Raw genomic sequence first — 18,509 nt, forward strand, 5'->3', positions numbered from 1 at the left:
GCCTGCTTGCGCAAACGCCCCTGCGGGGAGGACGGCGCCGAGTCCTGCGCTGCTTGCGTCGGTGTGGATTTCCGTATCGGCGTGCTCGTCGAAATGCGCAGTATCGGAGGCGTCTGCAGGCGTCGTTTCAATTCTTGAAATGCCTGAACTTGCGACGTTTCCCACCTGAATTCGACGTCGGCCTTCGTGGGTGCGTCAGTGGCTCGGCGATCCGTGAAAATTCCTTGACGAAACGTCTGTAATAGGCGCACAAGCCAAGAAAACGGCGTACGGCCTTCTTGTCGGTGGGCGTCGGGAAGTCAGCGTGGCAGCTGTTTACCGCGGGTCCGGCGAACACCATCCTTGCTGATCGCATGACCCAAGAACAAGAGCTCCTCGTACGCGAAGCGGCACTTTTCAGGCTTCAAAGTGAGTCCGGAGGTCTTGATTGCTTGAAGTACAGCTTCAAGGCGCCGAAGGTGTTCGTCGAAGTTTGAGGAAAACACTACGACGTCGTCCAGTACACGAGGCACGTCTGCCACTTCAAGCCGGCCAGTACTGTATCCATAACCCGTTGAAAAGTCGCAGGTGCCGAGCAAAGACCAAAGGCATGACCTTGAACTCAAACAGGCCGTCTGGCGTTATAAAGGCAGTCTTTTCTCGGTCTCTCTCGTCGACTTCTATTTGCCAGTAACCGGTCTTGAGGTCCATCGACGAAAAGTACTTTGCGTTGTGTAATCGATCCAGGGTGTCGTCTATCCGGGGAAGGGATACACGTCCTTCTTTGTGACTTTGTTCAGGCGACGATAATCGACGCAAAAACGGAGTCCCATCCTTCTTCACTAGCACCACGGGGGATGCCCACGGACTCTTCGACGGCTGGATGATGTCGTCGCATAGCATTTCGTCGACCTGTTTCTTCACGGCCTCCCGTTCCCGCGTCGAAACCCGGTAGGGACTCTGACGGAGTGGTCGAGCATTTTTCTTCTGTTATAATGCGGTGCTTAGCAAAGGGGCGTTTGTCGGACCCGCGATGACGACGAGAAACAGTCCTTGTATGCAGGAGCAGGGTTTTGAGCTTATCTTGCTTGACCTTCGGAAGGCTCGGGTTGACGTCAAAATCCCGTTCGGGACCTCTATTCAGCAGGTTCGACAGCATCGAAGAGGGCGAAAGCATCGCTGGCGGCTACACATTCGTCGATGTAGGCAACCGTCGTACCCATGTTGAGGTGCCTATATTCGTGGCTGAAGTTTGTCAGCAGTACCTTTGCTTTACCGTCATGCAGCTCGGCGATACCTCTTGCGACGCAAATTTGACGATTCAGGAGTAGTTGCTGATCGCCGTCGATTACGCATTCAAGGTTCGCAGGTTTTTCGGAGCCGACGGAAATAATGACGCTGGAGCGTGGCGGAACGGTCACCTGCTCTTGTATCACATTCAGTGCATGGTTCCCTGGCGTCGCGTGGGGCGGGAGCGCTTTGTCTGAGGTTAGTGTTATCGACTCAGACCTCAGGTCGATAATGGCGCCGTGGTCACTTAGGAAGTCCATTCCGAGTATCACATCCCTGGAGCAGTTTTGTAGGATTACAAAGCTCGCAGGATAAGTGCGGTTATTGATGGTGACTCTCGCCGTGCAGACACCAATCGGCGTTATCAGGTGGCCTCCAGCTGTCGGATTTCTGGTCCACTCCAAGCGGTCTTCACTTTCTTCAGCTTGGTGGCGAATGGCCACTGACGACGGAATAGTCGGCTCCGGTGTCGACGAGAGCTGTGATGCTGTGGCCGTCGATAAGAACATCGAGGTCGCTTGTTCGTCGTCTTGCGTTGCGGTTAGGTCGTGGCGTTGGATCACGGCTTCGTCGATTTGTCCCGCTGTTTCGACGTTGCGTCGTCAGGTTTTCTTCGAGCCGCGAAGTTTCGTCGTGAGCGCCCGTCCGGTTTGCGTCGTGTTCTGAAGGTCTCGTCGCGTTGTCGTCGTCGGCGGCCACGGAGGATCTTCGGCAGTTCGTCGTACAGCAACCGCACCTCCATCGGTTGCTGCCCTTAGTTTCCCGGATACGGGCTAGGCGACCGGCCCCGGTTTGGGCCAGTGTACTGCCGGCGGTGCGGTGACATGTAGCGGCCGGGCGACGGCGAGCGGGAAGGTCGTCGTTCTTCGCACTGTGTTCCGGTGAGGTAGTCGTCGATGTCGCGAGGCCGTTCGCCTGGCTGCGGGCGCGGCGCGTTGACGGCGAATCAGCGTAGCCCCATCTGTCGATACTGGCATCGGTGGTATGTGTGGCCGGCTTCCCCGCAGTGATAGCAGAGCGGTCGGTTGTCAGGGGCACGCCAAACGTCGGTCTTTTGGGGGGCGCAGCGTTGTCCTGTCGGCGAGCGGTATGGCGTCGGTGGTGGTGGCGGCGGTGCCTGGCGGCGGAACTGCTGCGGCGGCGCGGCGTCTTGACGTGGGCGAGGAGGGGGGGCGTTGCGTCGGGCTGCAGCAGCATAGCTCATGGCTTCCGGCTGAGCCTGCGGTGCTTCGGGTATTCCAAGCGATTGCCGGACTTCCTCGCGGACAACGTCGGCGATTGAATCACTTGATGCTGCGGCGAAGGTAACAGTTTGCGCAGCTCCTCCCGCACAATCGCTCTGATGGTGTCACGCAGGTCATCAGACTGCAGCGCCTGAACCTCCACGTAGGTCGTCGTAGGAATGCGGCGGTTGTACTGCCTAGTGCGGATTTCTAGTGCCTTTTCGATTGTGGTGGCCTCCGAAAGGAATTCCGAGACCGTCTTCGGCGGGTTGCGCACAAGTCCGGCGAAGAGTTCTTCCTTCACTCCCCGCATCAGGAAGCGAACTTTCTTTTCTTCGGACATGGCTGGATCGGCATGGCGGAATAGGCGAGTCATTTCTTCGGTGTACAGTCCGACGTTCTCATTGGGGAGCTGTACACGGGTCTCGAGAAGGGTTTCAGCCCTTTCTTCCGGATGACGCTCGTGAAGGTGTGGAGAAATCCGGTGCGGAAGAGGTCCCATGATGTTAGCGTGGACTCTCGATTCTCGAACCAGGTCCTTGCGCCATCTTCAAGGGCGAAGTAGACATGGCGTAGCTTCTCGTCGCAGTCCCAGTTGTTGAACGTGGAGACCCGGTCGTATGCCTCCAGCCAGCTTCTGGATCCTCGCATGGTGATCCGCGGAATGTCGGCGGCTCCCTCGGTTGATGCATGACGACCGTTGTAGGTGGCAGGGGTCTGTCATCGTCTCGGCGGTAGATGTGACGGTCTTCGGCTGCCTGGCGTTTCGGGAAGGAGCCCGTACTCAGGTTGTAGTCCCTTCTGCCGGCGGCTGTTCGAGGATCCGGGTTGACCTTAGAGTCGTCTTCTTCGCGGCTTGGGCTTGGGTCAGCGCTCCCGGGTGGCGTCCGGATCATGAAGCAGCACCTCCACCAGATGTCACGTGGTCGTGACGTCGACGAAGACAGCAGTCGGCGTTTGCAGGATGAAACTGTTTATTTGGCCGAACTTGTGGCCGGAAAATGAGAACTAGAACTACAGCAATGCACACTGTACAATGATAGCGGCGAACAGGGGCGCGTCGTCGCGATCAACTGACAAGCGGTCAAGTGCGTCGGTTTTTATACAGGTGCCATGGAACTTTCCAGCGATATCGCTGGCGGCGGCGTTATCTCTCGATAAAGCTGGAACATTCGCGTGCGGCGCGAAATCTTAACAAAACGATCTACTACAATGAGAAGTCTCTCGAACACTGCTTCGCGGACAGCGTCGAGCGTTGATAATCGCCCTTGCTGGTCAAACCCAAAAACATCAAAATAGGACAAGAAGTGGGCGTTGCAATATGCCAAGTTGCTAAACTCAAGACAAAACGGGCGCTTGCATTGCTCTCAACATCAATGCATGCAATAACTTTTATAATAGGCATTATGTCACATAGGATATTAAGACCATGACAAGGACAGGCTTTCTTGACGAAGCACAACTAACAGCTCGTTCATGCCGGCGACTAGCAACGGTCGCGCGACCGTTTGCGACTGGCGGTCAAAAAGCGACTCAGAGCGGCCGATGCTCACACCTGCGTGCGACCTATATACATCGCCTTATAGAATTCACGTCTGCTCGTATACAGCTTGTATTGCCGTTGCCCCGTAAAATAGGCTCATGTCCTGTTCCTGCGCATCTGATTGGTTCAGTCATGAATAGTCATGAATAGAACTCATGACTGCTGCAGGAGAAAAGAAAGTGTTTTTCAAACCAAAACTTCGAAGTTAACGAATGTGAACAATTTATCCTGCGCCTCCTGCAATGCTGGCTTCGTTACTGCTTCAACAAAGAATGTCGCTCAGCAAAGGTGTGCTCTTGATTATTAGTTTGAGCGCATCACTTGTCTAAAATTATTGACATTGTTTAAAATCATCAGTCAAATCCCCTTCATACAGCCGCGGGCTAGACATCAGGACAGCCCAGATGGTCAGTTTAATCCACAAATGCAGTGGCGATGGGTATAGCTTGTAAGATTTAGTGTATCGAAGCAGCTATGAGACAAGCCGTAGTGGAAGGGTTCAGATAATTTCGACGAGCTGGGCTCCTTAACGTCCACTGACATCCCACAGTTCACGAACCTCTAGCATTTCACCTCCGCCAAATTGCGACCAGCACGACCGCAACCGAACCCGCATCTTTCAGGTCAGCAGAAAAGCGCCAAAACCAATTGGCCACCGAGCCGGCTGGTGGTGATGGGGCGTGATTCCCAGACTACGACTAAATTTCTTCAGCTGTTAAGCTGCATGCAATCCTGATAAGCAAACTTCATGTATTCACTGAACTGTAGTATGGTCACACGAGCAAGACGAACAAAATGCATTATTATGCATAACTGGCGGGGGTGACAATTTTTGCATGAGATCCCGAACCGTAATACCGAAGCACTTACAGCCCCAATTAGAACGATACCATAAAAATATCACTGCAATAATGACTGCCTTCTTTGCTTGGAGGGGTAAAAATGGAAAGAAGACGAATGACCACAAAATAAACAGCCCACACAGCTCTTGTGTGGGCATATGCATTTCCTTGTCCTGCTCTTATATGCAGTGCACTTTTCCATGTGAGAAACAGCACGTTAAAAGCAATTTTGGCACATCTTGCACAACGGAATCAGCTGGTGGCAAATCTTTTGCAACAATAACGGCCCTGTAGACCATGGGCACCTGAGCTACAACCTCTTGAAATACTTCGAGTTTCATCTAATCTAGAAGAAACACCAGTCGCAAAACAACAGCACCATAAGCTCAAACAATGACTATAATGTTAGCGGAGTAACAGGACGGAAAGGGTAGAAAAACGTTTAATTTGAGAAGGCTAGGCAGAATACAAAGAACGGTCACATTGCATGAAGCCGAATACCGCGGCTCTCCGCTTTCTCTCGGCGGGAAAACGTCCGTTGGCTCCCAGGATTCCCTGACCTCGTTTCAGGATACGGCTATATTTGGAGCTGGAGCTCACATCCTATCCCACCAAGAAGTCCAAGTCCACTTGGAAAAAAAACACTAATCTTGCATTGACAGGTCATAGTCCTGTAGATGTCGGGGTTGTGTTCGATGACGCAGGGTTCGGCGACTTGGAGGTTGGGACGAGGCTTCATCCACGCGTGATGGTAAGGTAGGTGCATCTACAAGTTCAGCGGAGTCATCAACAGGGACGTGGTCCTCGGGCGGCGACACGGCGAAGTCTGGAGTGGGGGATGCATCTCCCGCTGTCGGCTGGGCCAGGATTGGGTCGACGTATGGTGGACGGTATCTCTTCATCTGGCTTACATGAGCAACTCGAGAGTCTGGTCTAGACATTGCGGAGTTTGTTACCTGTTGAATGTCGCAGGTGACTGGAGTTCACTTGCGTGTGACTTGGTATAAGCCTTTGAACTTGGGAGCAAGCTTTTCAGATCCCTGTAGGATAGGCTCTTGTCGTCGCAACCATACAAAGTCACCAATGTCAAACGATGCCTCGCGGTGGGTCCTGTCATATCGTTTTCTGAGTTTCTTGCGCTTGTTTCGAATTACTGACGGCTTCGCTTCGCCGGTATGGCAGTGTCAAGAGTCTTTCACTGAGGTCAGAGGCTTGATGCGGGCGAACTTTTTCATGTGGCAGTTTTGGTATGAACCCAAACAAAAGTTCGAAGGGCGAAAAGCCAGTGCTTCGATGGCGGGTTGTATTGACAGCAAAAGCGGCTTCTTCCAGTTTAGTGACCCAAAGTGACTGATCACCATTGCACAATTTCCGAAGCACCGTCACAAGTGTTCCATTGGCCCGCTCAACAAGTCCATTGCTAGCGGCCACGGTATGCTACTGAAAAATGCATGTTCACACCATGCATGCGCATGAAATTCTTGAAGTGGTGAGACTCAAATGACTTGGCATGATCGGAGAGGCAGTCGTCTGGGGCTCCAAATCTGTAGAACAGCGAATGCAAGTGCTTTAGCACATCTTTGGTTGAGGTTGTGGGCACCGCTGCTGGGACGATGTATCTGGTTGTGAAGTCAATGACGTTGAGGATGTACTTCTCTTCTGTTCCTGGCATTGTAATGTGGTCAAGGGCTATGGCACTGAATGGAATCTCAGTCGTAGGCATGTAACACATTGTGCCAACTGAACGTGTGGTAGGCCGGTTGTACACCTGGCAAACTTGACAGGCTTCGACATACTCTTTCGTCGTAGCAGCCATCTGCGGCCACCAATAACGCTCTTTGATCTTTGTGAGGGTGCGTGACACATCCATGTGTCCATTGACATCTTGAGCAAGTTCAAGGACTTGCTGTTGCATCTTGGCTGGGACAACAATTGTGTGCAGGTCTGGACTCACAACCCTGCAGAGGATTTCATTGACCACAACAAAGTTCTGGTTCTCCTGTCCTGACAGAAGCTTTGCACGGATAGCCTTGCACATTTCATCTTCAGCTTGCATTGTGATGAGGCTGTGGACTTGAGACACTGTGGCGCATGAATAACGCGAAAGCATGTCAGCCACGTGGTTCCTGACGGCCTGGTCGGTGTTCAACAGAGAAGTCAAACTCTGCTAGATCGAAGTAGCATTCCTGTGAAGCGTCGAGACGGCTTGAAGTTTGTGGTCAAACAGGCGACTGACCAGTTGTCTGTCAGAAGGATGGAACCGTCGTCCAAGTAGGTAATGTCGAAACTTCACTGTAATGGCCCAATGCACAGCCAAAGCTTCCCAAACGTTGCTGTGTAGTTTACGCTCAGATTCTGTCAGCAATCGGCTGGCGTACTCAATCCACAGTCTCTTTGCCGTCTTTCTTTTGGGTGAGCACTGCCCCAAGGGCTGTAGCGGATGCGTCTGTGGCAACTGTCGTAGGTGCATCAGCGTCAAAATGGCCCAGTATTGGCGCTGACGTTAGTGCAGAGCGAATAGTGTCGAAGGCCCGCTGGCACTCAGGTGTAAGCGTGCGCAGGGTTCCTCTCCAGGGGGGGCGAAGGTTCGTCGCAGCGCCCCCTCCCTATTATGTCAATATATGCGGCTGCCTTTGCGCCCCTCTTCTCGCCCTCCTACAATGTATAGGGCTGACTTTGCGCCCCCCCTTCTCGCCCCTTGGCCCCCCCTGCGCACGCCTATGCACTCAGGTGTCCACTCGAATTCGACAGTCCGAATGGCGGCTTGGAGAGGCGCAGCAATCTTCGAAAAGTCACGTATGAAGCGTCTGTAAAAATTGGCTGTTTAGAGCCAAGAGAGCCCCTGTTTTGACGTTTTCGGCACAGGGATTCGCAGGAGTGCTTCAATCTTTGAGGGGTCTGGTTGCTTGCCTTGTTCCGAGAATCAGAAATCCGAGAAACTTCACCGAAGAAACAGCAAACTTGCATTTCTTCAAGGAAACCTTGAAGCCGGCTTCCTGCAGGAGAGTCAAAGTATCCTCCAGAAGATCTAGGAACTCCAAGAAGGTGTCGGCGAAGATGATGATGTCGTCCAGGTACGTGCGTACACCTGATTTGGACTGTCGAGGCTTTAGCTGAGAAAATATTTTATGCATCGCCTTTTGAAAGGTGGATGGTGCATTCTTCAACCCGAAAGGCATTCGCGTCCATTTGAAAGTACCCTGGTGCGTGATGAATGTGGTTTTCTCTTGGTCTTCCTCTTTCACTCTGATTTGCCAGTATGCACAGCACAAACCCAAGACCGCAAACAAGGAGCTTCCGGCAAGGTCATCAAAAATGTCGTCAGCCCGGGGAAGTGGCTGTAAGACATTCACTGTCATTTGGTTCAGGAGTATATAATTCACACACAGTCTCTTTTTGTCGTTTTGTGTCACGACCACTGCTGGGAAGCCCCAAGGGCCGTAGGATTGCCGGATGATGTCACTCTCAAGCAGAATGGCTGTCTGACGCTCGAGAAATTGTCTATCACTGGCTGTGTAGCTGGTACGGCTGTCGACCGTAGGGCTTGGCGTCAGGCACCAGCTTGATCTCGTGTTCGATGCCTTCATAGAGGCCGATGTCCTCTGGGCTGGTGCTGAAAAGACCAGCATGACGTTGTACAATACACTTCACGGCTGCTTGTTCTTCGGGATTGAGCTGAGCCCCAAGGCATATGTCAGTCAGGGGATCATCAAGGACGTTAGCAAGTGGGCCTGAAGGCAACGGGCTGGAGGAGCTCGTCTGGAGTGGGCCTGTGGTGCATGTTTCCAGTTGAACTGGGGCCGCCTTGTTGAGCTGGCTTCCACAAGGGTTCATTCTCGTCCGGCTCAATACTCTAATTGAAGCGGCTCTGCCGTGGGCTGCGAGGGATCAAAACGCGACAATGCAGACGTTGTCAGAATTACTGCATTTGACATCCTTGGCAACAGTTCCTCTTTGCACTGCACGACAACGTTTGGTAGATGGCTGGCAGATCACAGGCACCTTCGGAGGTTTGAAGTGGAGTTCAGCTTGAGCTGCGTAAAACCAATCCTCTCCCAGAATGAGGGGAAGGGCGTTCCGTTCAAGGATGGCTGCTTCGACAACTGCAGAATAGAGGTCCGATGGTGATTCTCAAAAAGACTGATCCTTCAGGTATGACGGAGCTCCCGCCAACGAACAAGCAAAGGTGGCTTGGTCCACGGTTCGATTTTGAGGTTTGATGCTAGGCTTGCTGCAAGAATAGTGACATTCGAGCCGCTGTCAGGGAAAGCACTGATCTCTCCCAGTCCTTTGACTTGAGCGGTAACAACGGCACATCTGAACTTGGATCCATACAGGGTGTCGTTGACACGGCCAACACAGGCTTGTTGGTGCTTTGGGGACTGTCTGCTTGTTGTCACCAGGAGGCTGCTTCGGTGTAGTACATTTACTTGCAAGGTGACCCTCTTTTGACAGTTGTAACACACAGCGTCTCGCAAGTCTTGGCCTCTCCTATATGCCGGGGAACCATACTTAGCGGCAATGGCTTCGTACCTTGACTCTTGGTCAGCTGGTGGTAGGCTGGCAATACGAGGAGGCTGCCTCGTGGGTGTAGCGTGCTGGAACGTAGATGGTCGAGCATTCTGTGGGGAATTCACAGTACTGTCAGATCTGGGAGTAGCACTCTGGAACTGGGGGCGTACCGGCTGTCCTGCGAATTGTTCTGTTGACTGCGGAGATCGGATCAGGCGGGCGTGGTCCAATGCTCTATCCACTTCTGATACAACGTTAAGAAAGTCATCCACGGTACGGGGTCGCTGAACAGCGATGGATGTGGCTACCTGGTCGTCACGAATGCCTTGAACGAGGTATTCGATACGTTTCTTGTCAGTAATGGGAATTGGACAGCGGGACATGCTCTTGAGCTTCGCAAAGGTGTACTGCTGCAGGCTCTCTCCGGCTTTTTGTGTGAGGGCTGTGACCTTCTGTTGCCACTGTATGATCGAAAGTTGCTCGCCGAATTGTTCTTGGAGTCCGGCCTTCCAGATGGCCCAGGTGGTAAGTTGTCGCCCTGTTGAGGCATGCCAGTCGGCTGCGACACCACGTAGCTTTCCTTGCGCGATGGCGAGGAGAGTCGGGTCTTCCCATCGTGCAAGTCGTTGAATGCGCTCGAGCTCTTCTATCCAGTGCTTGAAAGTAGGGGTACCACTGCCGTTGAAGGTAGGCAGCGAAGCTGAGAGATCTGGTAGTGTTGTCACGTGCACTGAGTTCGCGTGGACTGGCTATCGCGTGTCATCATCACGGCCTGTTCTGGGTGATAGAAAACTGCCATGCGCTGCATGTTTCGGCTGGGTCGGACGTGATGGTTGGCATAGCTGGGAATGACATAGTAGGCACTGGCACGGTCGGGAACGACGTTGAAATTGCAGGCACGCATGGCGCGGTTCATGGTTGGCGGTGGCTCTTACCTGCGCTATCAACCAGTAGTCGGTCAATTAGTTCCTCCTTTTGCCGGTTGTGGAGAGGCTCCGGCGTTGCAGCTCAGTTTTTAATCAACTGTACATTCAATGTGGCAAGGTCTTCTGCGGTGGCAACCCCCAGTGATGAACGACATCGTTGTTGACACGCCGTGCGGGATAGCGTAGGATTGATTTGGCGTTCCAACAGCGCTCAGGCGAGGGCAACGGCGACTTACTTGGCGGCGAAGTGGCTGTGGCAGGTTGCGGGTGTCGACTGCGCCATGTGTGAGTGGGTAACAGGACGGAAAGGGTAGAAAAACGTTTAATTTGAGAAGGCTAGGCAGGTATATTATCAACCTTTGCTTTACCACGGGCATTTTCCCAGACAAGCTGAAAATTGCTCGCGTATGTCCTATCTTTAAAGGCGGCAATCCGAAACACATGACCAACTATCGTCCCATATCAGTGCTACCTGTTTTGTCGAAAGTATATGAAAGTGCAATGAACAAGCGGCTTCAGGATTTCTTTGATAAATACAATATTATAAATGATGCACAATTTGGCTTCCAAAAAACAAGTCTGCAGAGCTTGCATTAATTCAAATAAAAGATCACATAATAGATAATTTCGAGAAAAAATTATACACAGTTGGGCTATTCATAGATCTGCGTGAAGCGTTTGATACCGTATGTCATGACGTCCTCTTACATAAATTAAGCTCAAGTGGTATACGAGGAATTGCACATGACCTATTGAAAAGCTATTTAACAAATCGATACCAATTTGTGAGCATAAATAACGAGCCATCAGAATACGTCGTGGTGAAGAAAAAAGTGCCGCCGGGATCCATTCTGGGTACCCTCCTATTTATAATTTACATTAATGATCTCTGCCACATTCCAGATTGCCCCAAACTAGTAATATATGCGGACGATACTAACATCTTTTTTGAGGGTTCTTCACTTGTCGACCTAGAAGGGAACCTGAACCTTTTTTTGAACCAGCTTTCGTCATGGTTGAAACTCACTAAGTTGTGCTTAAACGCAAATAAGACCAAGTACATGCTGTCTGCCCCCGTGAATCAGCCAAGAAATTTTAATATGACTATTAGATACCAGGGCCATATATTAGAACAAGTTAAGAGTCAGAAGTTTCTAGGTGTCTGGTTTCAAGAAGACTTATCTTGGAATGAGCATATAGCGAAGTTAATGTCAGAACTGAGTAAAAGTATGGATGCTTATACAGGTTAAATTCTTTCATACCACTGTGGCTAAAAAATACACTTTATTACACTCTCTTCTACTCACGACTTTCTTATTGCGCGCGTGTGTGGGGGACTACAACACTAACGAACTATTCTAAATTGGTTATTTTGCAAAAGAGGGTCCTGAGAATCTTTGAGAATTTTCGTGGCCCTATACGTGACTTGCGGACAGAACCGCTATTTTCGAAATATCGTATGCTCAAAGCCAGCCAGATTTACTATTTTAAGTTATTTCAGTACACAAAACGCAATAGACTCTAGCATTCGCAGGATCCTCGTGGTTCTTTGTATGATTTTCGTACTTATGATAGAAGGACTCCAAAGACTCGAACGATCTACGGACGGCAACACACATCTTTCCAGGTACCCACCTTTCTAAACAAAATCGACAGCCTTCTAGATATAAACTGCACAGTTTCTAAGCAAATGATCAGGATGGTACTGATTGAAAACAACAGTGAATTTTCTTGACTACTGTTTTTGTTTCCTGTTTGCCCATATTTTATCTCATGTTTTTTTTGTTTTGTTTTTCTGGTACAAATACTACACCGTATGACAATTCCTAATCGTATATTTGTGTACTTTTTCCCCGAGCATCCCTGTGTATTTTTTATTTGTCGTTTCTGTATGCTTTAGGTATTGCGATGAGCACTCGCAACTAAGTCAAATTGGTATGTTGAACATTACGATTGTAGTGTATACATTTCGATACTAGAAATAATGCTTTATTATTGCTGCATTTGCTACATTATTTTGCACATGTACCTTTTTTTATTTTTTCTTTCATTCCTATTTGTATTCTGCAAAGTGCTTATGACGGCCTGCGTGCCTCACTACACCTGGAGCAAAGGCCCTTTGTCAGGCTTTTAAGCCTTTTGCCTTCGCTCCATTTTCTGTACTTGCACAGAAAGAAACAAAGAAAGAAAGAAAGAAGAAGAAAGAAGAAAGAAAGAAAGAAAGAAAGAAAGAAAGAAAGAAAGAAAGAAAGAAAGAAAGAAAGAAAGAATACAAAGGACGGTCACATTGCATGAAGCCGAATACCGCGGCTCTCCGCTCTCTCTCGGCGGGAAAACGTTCGTTGGCTCCCAGGGTTGCCTGACCTTGTTTTAGGATACGGCTATATTTGGAGCTGGAGCTCACACTACGTAGGCCGCCAGGATGTGCTTCTGGATGACGTCTACATCTGGTGCCAGGACCCATGTCTGGATTTCTTGGTCGGTGCTGGAGGGAAGGGCCTGCCATTGTTCCTCGGCTGGCTATAGACAGGGGGGGGGTTGGGGGTTCACCGCCCCCCCCCCCCCGGAAATTTTCAATTTTGCTTGTGTATATATACACGCACACATACAAACGCACGCACGAACATACATAAAGTACGGTTGAACCCCCCCGAAAAAAATTTCTGGCTACTCCTCTGATAGACAGCTCAAGCTGAAGAAACGCTAGATTTTTATACTCCCACAGTCGTTTCATACGATTCCGTGCATCGAGTCTGTTTCACACATCATATACGACCGCAGCTCCATGGATCGACGACGCACATATATGCTATGTAATACCTTTCGTACCACATATGCTCGAAATTCACATAAAGACCCTATTGCGATGGTGATGATTTTCTTTATGCTAGAATGCTGAAAACCATCAGAATGAATCGCTTTTGTTTATTGAGAAAAACGATATTCTCATATTTGATTTTACTTTATTTTCTGTTGGTATGCTTTCATACTTGCCTGCATTCTTTGGGTTTATATTCTTATCCATTTTTGTCTTTCCTTGCAGATCAGGTCGGCTTTTGGTGCTGCAGTTGTTTCCTGTCAGGGAGGATGAAATGTAGAGAGGTGGCTTGACGAAGGTGAGTCGCTAAGAGTGGCCAGGTTGTGTCTGTGATGACGTCACCTTCAACGAGCTGGACGCGCGACTGCGGTAGGTCGACGATTAAGTGCGCCTCTCACTGCCTGTATGCATGCGTTCAATCAGTTCGTCGATCACAGCACGACAGCTACTTCTGCAGCCCCTCCCTCTTCTATAATGCTTCGAAGAGATAGCAAGATCTCACTGTACAGGCTCCTCTCTCTCGACCGCCCCCTTTAGGAAAGCCAAGAACTAGGGGTGTGCGAATATTCGAAAGTTTCGTATATTCGTCGAATATTACATTAGAAATATTCGTATTCGATTCGAAATCGTGTATTCGAAAAGCTTCGAATATTCGATAACTTCGAATATTCGAAAAATTCGAATATGCGATTCGATTATCGTGCATAAAATTACTCGTCTTCCACATCTCTGCTGCATTCGTATAGCTAAAAACGTTGTCGAGAGGAGCGATAAACATCCTAAGTACACGGAGGCACGATATCTGCCTGCGACGAGCGCCTCAGTACGTATGATTTATTGCTGGTGCATCTCCGAAGTGCAGCGCTGTTGGCTATCACGTAACCATACATTTTCAATATTATGCGGCCGTAACGTGCCGCACTACCACTCGTTCACTATGCGGGACCACTTCTGAAGAAAGACAGTGACCCATGTGACTGGTGGCGGACTGTAGGCACCTTCAGATACCCCAGTCTGGCAAAGCTTTGCCCCATGTACTTCCCTATACCAGCCACTACTGTTCCAAGCGAGCGTGCCTTTTCAGTGTCAGGGGGGGGGGGGGTTGTCTCTGTTAGATCTGCTGCCTGATCATGTGGAGCAACTCATATTTCTTCATGATAACACCTAGTCACTACTTTCATTGTGCCGTGATATTTGCTTGTGTTCTGATGTGCATTGTGCTAGCCTGGACATTGTGTTCTGGAGATAGCAGTGTATGTTGTGTTGCCAGTCAGGCTGTTAATGTTTTTTTTTTTCAAATAGCTACATGTTAAATAAAATATCGTTACTGTGGAGGCATTTTTCCTTTGATATTCGATATTCGATTCGATATTCGAAGGTGGATATTCTTATTCGATTCGTATTCGAAAAGTTTGCTATTCGCACACCCCTACCAAGAACCCTTGCTGAATCTTGCTGCACGTAATAACAAAGCGCGATACACATGGTGCTACACCTCGTTGCCACCAGACATTTAGTCTCGTGGCAGTGAGGACCGGTCATAAAAGTCGCAGAACGGCGATAATATTCAATTCTTTGTGCATAGCCATTTCAACCGGGTTACTGACCAGCATTGTCCGCCGCGGGGACCTTCGCAGTGCATAAGCAGCACTCTTTGGGAGCGAAAAAGTAGGCCTTCAAGATTTGTGGTCATCAGAGCAATTAGACTACGTCTGCTGAACGCGTCTAATACATCAACCTGACTGTGCTGCAAGTATCACCAGTGCACTCACGGTCAGTAAGTGCGTGTACAGGCAGCGACTGCCCGCGAGGCTTACGCCGCAATTCTTAGGGGATTCTGGAGACTTATCGAGCTGTGTTCTGCAGACCGACAGTAAAGGTACGTGGGCTGCCACTGTCTGGCCATCGGTAGATCTGCAGAATACAGCGTGACTAAACGAATACTAATGTTTTGCATTGTATGTGTGCGTGCAAGGAACATCAACTGGCACAGATGTGAGGAGCTAGACCACAGTTATACGCCCGAACAGAATGCTCCGCGTAAACCAAAGACAGGCAGCGAGCTGGTCGGCTAAAACTTGTCGCTGATCGTGTAACCGCATTATGCAGAGAGACACATGCGTAAAATCGGTAACGTGCGGGCCACGCTCTGCACATCGGACATTTAGATGCGTAAAACGGCGAGGTGGACTAGACATACTTCGTAGTTAAACAGACACAGATCCTCTTTGCAACGAATTGATGAAAAAGTAGATCTACTTCAGTTACTTAAGATATAAGTGAACACTGTCCTACATAAAGTCACGTTTCCAAAAATAACGAAGTAGTCTCGGACGAAAGACCAAGAAATCCTGTTCTACGGATTATGGGGATTCTCGTCCGTCGATGACCTCACAGTCGACTCCTCCGGTGACGACGGCGACGAAGTCTTCTTAAGCGATGAAGTTCTCGGCGACGTGCGCAAATGCTTCGAAGACTTGGACCTCGTCTTGGACCTTTCGCCCGATCGCGACCGTCCTTTTGAAGCTGCCTTCGACTTCCTGTCCTCCCTCCGCCTCGTCGTTGTGGGGCTGGTCGTCGTCATAGAGGTCTCCTCATGCGACATCACGCCTTCCTTCGCCGCCGCGGACCTGTCGGGCGAATACGAGGGCGTCGAGCCTCTACGACCCTGACGTTGCAGTGCTAAAGTCCGCTCCGGCGCCGCCACGCCTTCGGCTGTCATCAGAACGGCGACGTCTTCCCGAGCTGCCAGAGGCTTAGTTACGTGCTCTTCCTTCCCGGTCTTCTGGTGTTGGTTCTGGTAGAGCCGTGATGGGAGTCCGTCCTGCTGATTTCGCAGAATCGAACGGACCGACGCGGACGCTGGCGACGACTGTACTACCGCCACCGCGGCGTTTCCATCGGGCAACGGTGCCGTTTCTGGAACGGGCTGCAGTACGTTTGCCACATGCATCGCGGTGTGCGTCGGAGACACGATAGACAAGCGACGACCTGGTCTGCGCTGAGGTTTCCCGCTCAGTGAGCTGACGGGACTCGAAGTATCGGAGGCTGCGTTCGTCGGGGACGCCTTTGCCGACCCGGAACTGCCTCCAAACTCGTACGACTGCTTGCGCGAGCCGGCCCTGCCGAGGTCCGCTCCTAAGTGCAAGTCGTTGCCCGGTTTGTACTCGACGTTCTGCCCGAGGCCACCGCCGTCAGTAGTAGCAGCTGCGTCCTGGCCGATGTCGCTAGGATGACTGGAGGTACTGCGGCGGCGGTACGAAAGACCATGCTGCGCCACTAGTGCGGTGCTGCCCTGGACTACGGTTGCGCTATGTCCGTGGAGGCTCGGGTCGTCAGACGCAGCGTCAGTGGCCATTACGCTCTTCGTCGGTACGGGTCCTGCGCCATAAGGCGTGCGCCGTCTAAAGTGTGCCGCCCCGGTCCTCGACTCCTTGGCTTCGGCGGCCGTCGTTCTGGCGCCACCGCCGCTTGCGGTCACCGCCAGGACAGTGGGAGATGCACCTGCCGCGGTTCCTTCGACAACTATGGGTCGCTCTTCTGCCCCCAACCGATTGTAGAGCCGGTAGAAACGGTAAAGCACGTAGAACTGGCAGTCAAGGGAGAGAAAAAAAAAATTTCTTAATGAGGGATGCAGCTATATCGGATGAAAGGATCAATACTAACGGCACGGAAACGGACTGACGAGTTCTCAGGAAACCACAAGGTGAATTCACGGAGCCATGTGAAAGGGGTGTATAGCATAACGCGGTATAACCTAATAATGCCGCCTGAATTTTTCGGTAAGGTCTTCGATAAGCTGCGCTTTCATATGTCATGTATATACTGATGCTCTATTAGGATTTAGGCCGCCGCGGTGGCTCACGGTGCTCGGTTGTTGGGCCGAAAGACGCGGTTTCGATCTCGGCCACAGTGGTCGCATTTCGATGGAGGCGAAATGCTAGAGGCTCGTGCTTTGTGATGTCAGTGTACGTTAAGGCACACTAAAGAGGAAAGCGATTTTTCTCGTATAGGTATATTACTCTTCCACGATACCAATAAAACACCGCGCCTGCCGCTAGAGGACTCTTGATAGGCGAGTGAACGCGCAAAAAGAAAATGCGTGTTGCGACGCCACCTTCCCGCCCCCGTCGCCGTAACGTCATAGATTTTGACGGCGTCCAAGGCCTAGGCAGTTCCTAATCAGTAAAACTAAAGTACGTTGCCTTCGGAGGGAACCAGAGGCTTAACGTACCAAGTTTCAGGAAATTTTGCTGAGCCAATGTGGCCAGAATACAAGAAAAGACACTGAAATCCGGGACGTTACCATCGGAGAGTTCAGTGGGAATGTTAAAAGCGATACTCTTGACATTTATTTCCTCATCTATTAGTTACGCTATGTTGGTGAAATTAACGGCATTACAGTTTTCGGACTATAACTTATCAGTCTAAACTAACCTATTTTTTTTACTTTAAATCCCATAAACCAAGCCACCAACCGTACTAAGATCTATAACAAATGAATTGCAGTGGTACTCCCCCCTTTCAACTTACCTTAGCCGCTTCAATCGAACATCGGATCACAGCGTTCATTATGAACAGGTCCGTCTGCAAACGGAAGAAAAAAGTGCACAAATTATTCAGCTGTACTTGTGCGAATTGCCGTATTGTTTTCGTCTTATTTTGCATTCTTTATCACAAGCAAGGTGTGCATCAGTACGCATCTATGCTTTTTAACGCGGTACAGCGTTAAAGAGCCCGCAGGGGCGTAGCCAGGGGGGGGGGGGCGTTGGGGCTTCAACCCCGCCCCCCCAGAAATTTTTAAGTTTTGCTTGCGTATACGTACACGCACACATACAAACACACTCACGAACATACATAAAGTACGGTTGAACCCCCCCCCCCCCCCCCCCCCCGAAAAAAATTTCTGTCTACACCCCTGAGAGCCCGTATCGGAGAAATTCTTGCATCGGAATATTCGTCGACTCATGGCGTTCTGTCCGACTCAATACTCATGGCGTCTTGTCCTTCCATGAAGAGGAAGACATGATGTCTCGTAAGAGCATTGTTCTCCCACTTGTACTTCCGCTGAGAGAAATTTCTTGTACTTTTCATGGTAAGCAATCGAACTGTGAAAAGCTTTTTGCTTATGGGATCTTGCATGTTCCCTGAGGGGCCGAAAATGAGATGCGGGTTAGACGGTTCGTCATCGTGTCCGTCATCGTTGTCAGCATATCTTACGTCCACTGCACGACGGAGACCACCCACAACGATCTCCACTCACCCTGTCCTGCGCTAGGCGATTCCATTTTAGGCGGCATGCCTACAGTCGACGTCAAAAGTTTAGAGACCACTAGGTCTGAGAAAGCTTTATACTTCTCAGCAATTTGTGACCGT

This window comes from Rhipicephalus sanguineus, chromosome 2 (assembly GCF_013339695.2).
Source record: "Rhipicephalus sanguineus isolate Rsan-2018 chromosome 2, BIME_Rsan_1.4, whole genome shotgun sequence".
In the NCBI taxonomy this organism is placed as follows: domain Eukaryota; kingdom Metazoa; phylum Arthropoda; class Arachnida; order Ixodida; family Ixodidae; genus Rhipicephalus; species Rhipicephalus sanguineus.